This window comes from Nelumbo lutea, chromosome 3 (genome assembly GCF_056320005.1).
Source record: "Nelumbo lutea isolate HS-2025 chromosome 3, American lotus-T2T, whole genome shotgun sequence".
Lineage (NCBI taxonomy): Eukaryota > Viridiplantae > Streptophyta > Magnoliopsida > Proteales > Nelumbonaceae > Nelumbo > Nelumbo lutea.
This window is the reverse complement of record NC_142686.1, coordinates 55,826,190-55,837,258: the sequence shown is the minus strand read 5'-3', so window position 1 is coordinate 55,837,258 and position 11,069 is coordinate 55,826,190. Positions and strand designations below refer to the sequence as shown.

Genomic DNA, 11,069 nt, shown 5'->3' with positions numbered 1-11,069 from the left:
TAATTAAATCCATACGTAAATAATTCTAATAACATAAAAACTTGTACTTTTGAAATTGACTTAGAAAAGCAGTATTTTTATGTGGTGGTAAGAAATTAAGCAATTTTGGGTCAAATAGGCCCACCCTTGTTGCATTGTTGCCACATTAAATAATAAAAAAAAATTAAAACTTGATAAAATGCAAAAAAATGTAGAAATTAAAGGATATATTGGGAACATCTTTCATATCATATATTTATCATATTAGAGAAGAATAAGTATGATAAATAAGAAATACTTTAACTAATGATGGAAATGGAATATAAAATTTAAAACCATTTGGAAATAAAATAGTTTTCCTATTCTCTCTCATTAAGTCTCATATCTAAGGTATATTCTCACATTAAATCATATATTTAAGATATATTTTCTCATCATTAAATTTTATTAATTAATTCAACAATATTGATTTTAATAATATAAAAATAAATATTTTAAAAAATAATTTAAAAATAAAACAATTTTTCCCTCCGAGTGGTGGGTAAGCAATTCAACCATTTGGGTCAAATGATTTAATCAATAATGCCATAATCAAATAATAAAAAATCAAAATGAATAATATATAAAAATACAAAAAATAAAGAATTGAGCATATCTCTGATATTATATATTCATTATACTAAATAAAATTAAGTATGAAATGTAATAAATATTTTTATTAATGATATATAATAAATATTTAAAAAAGATAGAACACAAAAAATGAAAAGTATGCAATTTTGTCGAAAACATTTGGAGACATTTCTAATGTTATATATTTATCATATTAAATAATAATAATAATAATAATATTATTATTATTAATAATAATAGTAATAATGGTACTGATAATAATTGTCATTGTAATTTAAAATTTCAACATATTTACTAGTATATATAATAAATGCTAAGTTTTATTGGACTGAGCAAGATTAATTTTATGCACTAAGGCCCTTAAGAAATGCCTTTCAAAATTTAAGAAATATTCAACCCGATAGGCTTCCTTCACTGCCCACAGCAAGATGCTACAGCATCATTGATGGAGATAGCATGCATGATTCCCTTTGTGCAGCTGTAGCGTCTTTGTGAGCAGCAGATCCAAATTCAGCTGTAGCGTCTGATGGAGAATCGACGTAGTGCATGAATGCCATGCACATGGCATTAGATTAAGTGACTTGTTTCGTTCAGTGCCATGTTCGCTAGTACCAGCAGCAATATTGAATATAAAGGGCTGCTAGTTCCCCCATGGTTGTATTCTGCTCACGCACCGACACTAAGGCTATGAAGTAAAATCATGGTTTTTAAAATCAGATCGTACCGGAAAAATCTGGAACCGGTCAGGTGACCGGTCAGGTGACCGGTTCTGTTTTCCCCCAAAACTGAATTTTCCTTTAAAATCATTGATTTTGGTCAATAAACCGTTGAACTGGACGATTAACCATTCAAATTGTTTTGACCGTTTTTTATTTTTTTTTATCAGAATGAACCGAGCATTTAGTTCGAACAGTCAGTCAGTAACCAGACCCCTGTCCAGTTTGGTCACCGGTTTGGTTTTAAAAACCATGAGTAAAACAAAGATTTGATCAAACGGTTTGCATTGAGAAATGAAGGCGTGCACCGGTAACATGCATGGTGGGGTATAGAGTTGACGTGGACCAGCCACGTCATCTCTCCATGTGGCAAAATTAGCCAGGTGAAATTGGAAAGAATTCTTATCGACTACTCGATTAGCAATTTAGCATACAAGTGTTAAATTGCAGTCCAAATGAATTAATGTGCATAATATAGAAGTGCAAATAGCTGGTGGAGTGTAAATATTTTTGTTCTAACGCTCCATTTTGAAAGAGTGTTAATACAAAATTTAGAAATATCATATACAAGTTTGCTTTTGCATTGAACATAATTTGTAATATGTACTCTTCAATTCCCAAGTTGAATCTGAGAATAAGTAAAATGGTTAGGTCCTTGTAATAAGAAGCTATACAACTAGCCCTTGTTGTGCAGCTTGTGTTATTGAATTGTTGCCTGTTGAAACCATTGATAAATAATTATTAACTACTTTGTTGTCACCTTACACAAAATGAATGTGGTTTGAATGTTTATTCACATTGCACTCTAACAATACCAATAAATCTAATATTATTCGACCTATTTAAGGATCTCACTTAACAGTTTAAGTTTTTTGATTGAATGGTTCTTTGAGATGGTATCAGAGCCACATTGACCAAGTAGTCTAGTGTTTAGTCCTCATTACCCCTGTTATAATTAATTAAGTTTCAGCACAAGGTACAGGTTCCAATAATTAAATAATTATGCAGGTTATCTTCTAAGCATATAATAATGTTGTTCATTCACCTCAGGCAATTAATCTTTGTCTACTTCTATATATAGTAATCATTCATCTTCAAATTGGAACTCTCATTTCATGTACAACTGTTCCAATTCTAAGATCTGATACTTTCCTCTGATAACTAAGTAGGGGTGGCAATTCCAGACCTAATTCACTGAATCCTTCCAAACCCATTCATTTACCTAGCAGTTGAAAACATGTTAAATCAATCGTTGAATCAATTTAAATGGATTGGGCCAGATTAGGTTGTGGATATTAATCACATGCATATGATGCATGTTTAAGTTGTATAGCCATTTTCTTATTAATTTCCATTGTCCCTTCATTTAGGCTATGTTTGATTTGAAGGAAAAAGTAGGGAAAGGAAAGGAAGGAGAACATTTATAAATCATGTATAGGTTCCCTGCATTTCCCTTCCTTTCCCTACTCTTTCCTTCAAACCAAACATAGTGTTAATTTCAAATAACTCATGGACTTAATTAACTGTTGTAATTTATTCTCAATGCATAATTAACTCGTTAACTTATGATTATTTGTTTGAAATGATTATTTACTCAAAATATTAATACCTAGCATTCATTGTTTTCAAAACCGGATCGGACCGGACGGTTGGACTGGAAAACCGGTCACCGGTCACCTAATCGATTCCGTTTTCTTCCAATACTGCTTTTTTCTTTAAAACCGTTGATTTCGGTCAATAAACTGTTGAACCGGTTGATTAACCATTCGAACCGTTCAAACAGTTTTGACCATTTTTCAGTTTTAAAAACCATGCTAGCATTAACCCAACTTGTACTCGATTGTTGTAATTAATTCCAAGTAAAGTGGGGATGGTAACGGATGGATTTGGTATATATAATTCAACCCATGCCCGACCCGAATTAATTAGCTTAAGCTAAACCCCGTCAAATGATTTAGAAGTCCAATTATAAGGCAATTGACTAGATTTAGAAGTCCATCTGGTTAAACATGCCAGACATGGGACCAGTCCAACACAACCAATTTACAAAGGTGCCGATAGAGTCAACCGGTCCGGTCTGGTAAGTTCTCCAGACCACTAATAGGTCTGTCCTTCCATTTAAATTCAAATGCATTAACTATAAATTAAAATTGACTAATTAATTACTAATCGAAAATGATTAACTCTATTTAAAATTTTCACTTGATTTAAACCTAGATAAAACACTAATGTGAAACAGAACCATTCTTATTAATAGCCAATGTATAACCAAATTATAAAAAAATAATTAAGTTGATTTTAACCTTTAATCCATTCTTATAAACTTAAATTATTGCAAGATTAATGGGTTGTGTGAACTGGGTTGGGTCAAAACAATTTTAATCAGGTTGAGTTCAACTCATCTGTATAATTTTATTTAAATGAATTAAAATCGGGTTAGATGGTTTGTGGTGAAGCTCAACCCAAACCCAACCCGCCAAATTGCCACCCTTAAACAAAGACGATGGCTTTTTACAAAATGCTTAACAACTTCAATTTTGAGAACATATATAAATCACTGAGAGATTCATCATTAATCTCTGTTAGTAGTCTAGGGAATCAACAGTCAACGGGTAGGGTTCAGGTATTGGCATGAACCATCAAACATCTATTCTGCGGGACTATATTTTCGGAATTCCATTTAATTATAAAGAGATAATTTCCATGGGACGCCGGAACGGAGTATTATAAGCGAAAGAAGTGGTGAGGAAATGGTTTCAGGCTTGGTCAATCCAATTTCTTCTGGACCTTGAGCAAATGAACTCACACCAATGAAAATTAACTTTCTTTCTATATATCGAGATGCTCGGTGACAGGTCAGCAAGATAACATGCCAGCTCAGAACAAAAATTCCGACGTGTCAAAATCCTATGGCTGTTCATTGGTATATTAGGTCATCCACGCTGGCACAGAAGGGAACTCGCGGCTCCCCTTACACCACGGAATCAGTACCATGAGTTCCAGGGTGACGAGATGAAGTACGCCATCACAAATCCTATATAACTAATTAAACCCCCCTTCATATTCCTCGCTGACTTCCACAGAAACAGCCAAGGAAAAAGAGAAAATAAGGAAAGCTCTCTCCTGATTTATTTGATTTCTCTATCTTTCTCACATCTCTACCATCTTCTTCTTTGTTTCACTAATGAAGTTTTTTTCTTTTATTTTGATTTTCATTTCATTATAGGGAGATTAGGATGAATACATTAAAGAAGTTTTCTTCAGCTACTACTGTTACTATTATTAGAGAATAAAAGATTAGAGTTCTGTGAATTCTATCAAGAAGGAGCGATGTTACAAGACATGATTCATCCACCCGAACAACAGCTTTCCATCGTACGTAAACCTTCCAGCCTTTAAACCTCTGAGTGCAATTGCAAGTCTTCTGTTCATATTTATTTATATGGGTTTTTTTTTTTTGTTTTTTTTTTTCATTTTCTTTCATTCATATAGTTTGTTTTGTTCTTTCTCCCCCATTTTTGGGACAAATTCTTCTATTTATCCATATGGGTTTCTGTTATTTGTCTGAAACGAAATAATCTATCGCTAGCTCTTTCTTCCAACACTAACTGGATTTCAAAATGTTCGTTTTCCAACGCTAGCTCCTATTTCTCTTTCATACTCCATCTCATACCTTGGAACTTTTTGCTCATGGCGGGCTTTCAGAGAGCTTGAGTCCGAAGCTTGATAGACCCAGAAACACAGGAAGCTGATGAGATGACACACTTTCCTTCCATTTGAGCTTCAAAAACAAGCACTGCTCGCAATATATCAAGCTGCAGATAAGGAGCTACTTAAAACCCATGTGATATTCAAAACCGAAAAAATCAGCCTGAGCTCCATGAACTCTCACAATTCACAATCAATTGAGTCTCTCAAGTCATGTAATGCTTCTTAACCTCATCAATTCCCAAGCTACCCACTAAGGGTGGTTTCTCAATTAGTCATTATCTAAGAGTCTGTTTTAATTGATCCCCTTCAAAATTTTCCTTTGTTTGTATGAATTCATTGATTATTGAAGCTACCCATGAAGGTGAAGCTTTCAGACTCTTATTCAATGTTCACAGCTAGACTACCATACATTAATTCTTAAACTTCTAGACTAAGTTTCCAGCTTTGGTCCTTAATGCAGTTAGATTTCAATATACACGGATCCCTAAAAGTGAAAAACAAGTACAATATAAAGAGTAAAACGATTTCAAATTCCCATTGATTGATTTTTCCAACTTTTTTTTATGGTCATCTGGGCTGTTTTTCTTAAACAAGAACAACACACCATCAGTCACTTTTCCTTGATGTTGATACTGTTATTTGATAATTAGTACGTTCCTAACTCCCAACATGTCACATGGTGCCCAGTACAATCTTTTGTTTCTCATTTGCACGTATTTGACAAATAAAATTCGTGATGAGACCATCCTACTTCAGAGAATTTGTGCCTTGTGCCTTGTGTATTAGGTTAAGAAAAGCTTGGTTTGTAGTAAGCAAACTATGAGTAACTTGGGTAATTAATTAAGTTGGGATGCCCATTCAAGCTTCTCATATATGTTTCAACCTTTTCTCATCATGGCTCTCGAGCTACCTAAAGTGTCTTTTTGAGAACTATTTTGGGCCCCTCTAGTTTAAAGTTACGTATTACTTTTGGTGATGGATTTCCTGGCTTGGTTTGTTTGCCATGCAATTTCATTTGCTCTGGTGCAAAAGTATGACAGTGCAAATGAAGTAATATAAAACCTGAAGCAAAATAAAGTGAAACCCAAATCCAAAGTGAACCCAGAATTTGCATTCTCATGCATTTGTAGTAGTGCATATAAATAAAGTTGCGCTTCAAACAAATGAACCAATTTAAACAATTTTCTTTTATATTGTCCCTAGAATTTGCCATAGAGAAGAACTATTATTAGCTCGTGATTCCTAAGCTCATGCCATCATATGGTTCAAACAGTAGCAAATCTTTGATCTTCTCCTCCACTTGATGATTCTATGTATATCTATGTTTATAGTCCTTTGATGTTCAACATTTATTGTTGGCAGTACTGTGTTAGTAGATGATCACTGTGGTAGGAAAAAGAATGGAATAATATAATTAATCTTCTCTTGATTACTACCATGGTTGCTTTGGTTGACTGGAATATGCTTATCTTTGTATATTTGAACAGCTTTTTTCTATTGCTTCAATATTTGAACTTAATAGCTAGAAATATTCAATATTTGAAGAAATTCAATTCAACCCAACTTAATTAATTGTTTACCAACAAAAAAAAAAATCAACTCAATAAAGCTTTATCCTATATATACGTGAAGAATACTGTTACAAAGTTCCTCTATCAAGAACCATATCCCCCATTAAGCTAAAGGTCTCTAGATCCTTCCTCGTCATCACATCCTATATCCTTTCTGGGCTTCCCCTTGACCCCTTGCTCCTTTAGAACCTTCAACTTTCACTTATACCACTTTTTAACACTGGTACAATTAAAGTGGTGATACCTTACTACATTTTCTCAAGCTTGGTTCCTTATTTTTAAATATACCAAGTGATAGGACCAATTTTGCTAATGCCAACTTAGAGAGTTATTATTATTTTTTCAATACAGCTAAGTGACTGCAATAGGACACCTAAAATTGGAATATTTATTCATGGTTGGACTATTCAGTTAAGCAGTCCACAGAAAATAGCTAGGTAAATTTCCATAGCATAGGGCTTAAAGATTATTAAGAATGCATATCTGTACTCATCTTAGATTATCTCTTGAGTTATATAGTTTAGGGCTGCAAATGATTTCTGTTTATCGAAATCTAAATTCGATCCAGCTAAGGGTGATCCAAATTTGATTCCACTATAAATGGATCAAATATGGACCCATCCCCATCCGATCCGAAATAATCCAATTAGATTTGATTTAAATGTATATGCTTATATATACTTAATTTATATTTTATCTTTTTAGTCTAGTGTGAGAGTGTCGTCTTTTTACTAAAGAGTCAATTACTTCAATTTTCATATATATTCATGATATACAATATCGAAGACATTTATAGTTCATTTATTAATAATATATAGTATTTTGATCATTTTAGTTTAATCTATTAATGTTAATCAATATCCAATTGCAACCCAAATTCGATCGACTCAAATCCAATATAAATCCAATGGATAAGATTCTATTTCAATTCGAATATAAATAAATCGGTTTTGGATATTCCTTGTATCCTATTTGATTCAATTCCTAATCGATTTTTTATATTAAAATGTTTAATTATATTGTTTGGATTGATATTACCCTACCTCCTTGAGGAACATCATCTTAAATTAAATAAATCCTATTACAAACTAAAATTAATTGCTTGGAAAAACTCATTATTCCTAATAGATGTGTCATATTTTTACCTGATTTTTCTTTTGTGACATGTGACAGGAGGATATCTCCAGCCCGATTAGCTCTCAAATGTTTGAATTTTCTGAACAAGAATTATTCCCAGAAACCCTACAAAACTCTGAGGTCTCTTCCTGCTCAAACTGCTGCTATGAAGATAGTTCTTACACCAATTTCTCCTCTTCATTCTCTTCCTTCCCAATAGAAGTAGGAAAGTATAACATCAACAGCATCAATTCCACCAATAGCACCTCTACCATCAGCCCTGCCACTCCCACTCCTAACAACCTCTCAATCATCTTCGACTCTCAAGATGAGAACGACAATGACATCTCTGCTTCCATAAGCTTCTCACCACCATCAACAACATTTCTGGGACCTCCACTACTTGGGAATCAACCAGACCAGCAGTTTGATCTCTCTGCGTTGCAAATGCAGATCCCATTAACTGATGTTGCCAATGGGTTCTCGGCATACTCTCCTGACCCATCCGTCCCTGTTACGGGACCTCCATTACCAGCTATTTTTGAAGATGATGGCCTGTCATTACCTTTAGTGCACTTGGACCCATCATCTCCTTGTTCAATACTTGATCCCACCATGGGATCCTTCCTGCCGGGGAATCTAAGTACAGCCATTTCTTCTGATGCCTCTGGGTTATTTGGAGGAAGTATTTTGATGGGTTCTGACCTTCAACCACAAGAACTGGACTTCCCTGGAGACAGTTGTGAACTTTATGCTTCAAATTCATTGCAACGGGTTTACAGCTCGGGAGATGTGCAGGTACTGTCACCAGAACTAATATATTCCAACTTTTTTTTAATAAGTCTAAAATTACGTACATAAGTTATATAGAATCAAACCAAACACAACCTAAATTGTTAGTCATGGGAAGAAAGAATGATAACCATAGACGCCTATTTATTTATTTGTTCAGTTTTGCAAGGCCATTAACAATGATAGCACACAATTGGTGAATGGTGGTGGGAGTTCCTCTCTAACTTCAGAAATTTCTACCTTGGAAGAACCCACCTATAAAGTTGGACGACTCTCTGTTGAAGAAAGGAAAGAGAAGATACATAGGTACATGAAGAAGAGAAATGAGAGGAATTTCAGTAAGAAAATCAAGGTCCCTCTCTCCCTCTCTCTCTCTCTGCTTTATCCTCTCTGCTTTAATTATCACTTACTGACGATGACAAATATATCCGCAGTATGCATGCCGTAAAACTTTAGCTGATAGCCGACCTCGAGTTAGAGGAAGATTTGCAAAGAATGATGACTATGGAGAGACCTCGAGGCCCACTTGCAGCAATCATGAAGATGAGGAGGATGAAGAAGGTTTCAACCCATTATTTGAAATACCCAGGGCCTAAGGACTTTTTCCTCTGGTTGCCACTAAACAGAATTACAGAATTACTTGTTGATTTTTGCCAATGAGTGCAAATGAGGCAATAACTGCAAATTTTACATCGATTGGACTGCAAATCATAGTAATTATTGTATTTCCTCCAAACTTGCACTACAAACAAAGCCTAAGCTAAAAAGCATTAATTAGAGTTGCTGCACAAAGAAATAACATTTACACAACATCAATGTAAATATTAATGAAGTTGCATTGTTACGTGCCAATTTCAAACAAATTGTTGAGAAATTTCAAACAAAATGGTTAATCCTTCAGAAATTTTTGCACATATTAATCCTTCAAATGCAACTACCCTCTCCAGTCCCAGTCCTGGATATGAAAAACTTGACCATAAGATTGCATTTGTGCAATTTGGCTAGAGTCTCCAACTTTTTTAAGGTAAAAATAAAAAATTATATAAAAAATATAAAGGGAGAATTTCAGTTTAGTACTCTAAAATTTGGGGAATTTCAAACCTTGTCACTGCAGTATTCAAGCTTAATTTAGTACCCGCCATTAATAATCCATCAATTAACTGACACATGTAATGTAATATGTGATTTATAACATTATGAAATTCCAAAATTATCCTTAGACATTATTCATTATGTTCTTCCTTAAAATTGAAATTAAACCAGATCAAATGAAAGTGCTTTTGCACAAATTAACCAAAAAACACGTTAAGTATCTAAACGAAACAGACGATAGTAGCCATGGCTCCACCACTGAGCAGCCGGAGTTGATCGCCACTAGCCTTTTCAGGAACAGAGTGATCAGCTCAGTCGTGCAACCGGCTGACGACGCTCCACTGTCCGTAGTAGTTCCCGGAGTTATACTCCTTGAAGATGGTAAAAAATGAACCTGGGCGATAGAATTCTCAATTTTGTACTGGTACACTTCCATCAAACCCTTGGGCGATAGAGTTTTCTGGTAAAGATCAAAACTGCAGACGAGAAAACTGTAGGTGGTATTCTACTCCCTTCAACTGTACAAACAAAACCTCAAGGAGGTGAAGTCGTAGCCGTTGGAGAGGGAAGGACTGTTGGAGAGAATAGTTGACATCAATGTCAAGGTGATTTTCAATCTCAGTATGGTTGGAGCGTATCTATTTATGTAGTTGATTAAGTTCCACTAATTTTCTCTTTCTGGCAGGCTGGTACCCAGATAGTCTACTGAAAATATGCAGGGACAGAGTTGGAGTGCAATGGATCCAATTATCTACTGTTGAAGGTGGATGACATTGTGGGCATTCTTGAGACAGACGATATCAAGGATCTCAAGCCCTGATTGACCGTGTTCTAATCAAGGTGTGTCTCCTTTCTTTGTTGTTCTAAGCTGGTGCATGATGAAAGTATGGTGCATCATGGAATAATTTGGGCTTCCTCAAAAGAAATTGTCATAGTTGTTCAGTGTTCACTCGGATGTTTCTCGATATTTTGGTAATCTGTGGCTGTATCGTTCATGTCTATTTGATTCCAGGTTGCTGAAGCTGAACAGAAGACTGCTGGTGGCTTGCTGCTGACAGAGGCAACAAAGGAGAAACCTTCCATTGGCACGGTGAGATTTATTTCTTCTATTACTTAAAAGGATCATTTCGTAAGCAGGGTGGTGGTGGTAGTAGGTAATAGAGAGGAGGGAAGTTGTATGAGAATTCTTCTATGCATAAAGTAGAACAGAGACTGTTGTGCTTTAGGCAAGAACAGGAAGTATTTATTTAGTTTATAGAGAAACCGAGCGAGATACTTTTCATGTACAGTTCATCGTCTTCTTCCTTGTAAAGAAAATTAGATGACGCCGAAAGGGCATTTGTGTTATTTCACATGCCACTTAACATCTGTTAATGATGACTTTAGACTAAATTGATAGTTTTCTAATTCCCAAAATCAAAAGAAAGGAAACAAATACAAGGACTGTTCTGTGGAGACC

The 11,069-nt window shown here is 34.7% G+C and overlaps 2 pseudogenes across 2 annotated transcripts; both read left to right on the top strand.

The window, feature by feature from the left end:
* The first annotated feature begins 4,394 nt into the window (after nucleotides 1–4,394).
* Nucleotides 4,395–9,483, top strand: LOC148865091 (uncharacterized; annotated as a pseudogene). Its single transcript, XR_016110843.1, has 5 exons — nucleotides 4,395–4,703; nucleotides 7,784–8,524; nucleotides 8,679–8,870; nucleotides 8,953–9,079; nucleotides 9,390–9,483. The product of XR_016110843.1 is annotated as an uncharacterized LOC148865091 (transcript).
* A 373-nt stretch (nucleotides 9,484–9,856) lies between these two features.
* On the top strand, nucleotides 9,857–10,851 carry LOC148865090 (20 kDa chaperonin, chloroplastic-like; annotated as a pseudogene). Its single transcript, XR_016109588.1, has 4 exons — nucleotides 9,857–9,881; nucleotides 10,016–10,215; nucleotides 10,296–10,450; nucleotides 10,623–10,851. The product of XR_016109588.1 is annotated as a 20 kDa chaperonin, chloroplastic-like (transcript).
* Nucleotides 10,852–11,069: the final 218 nt, after the last annotated feature.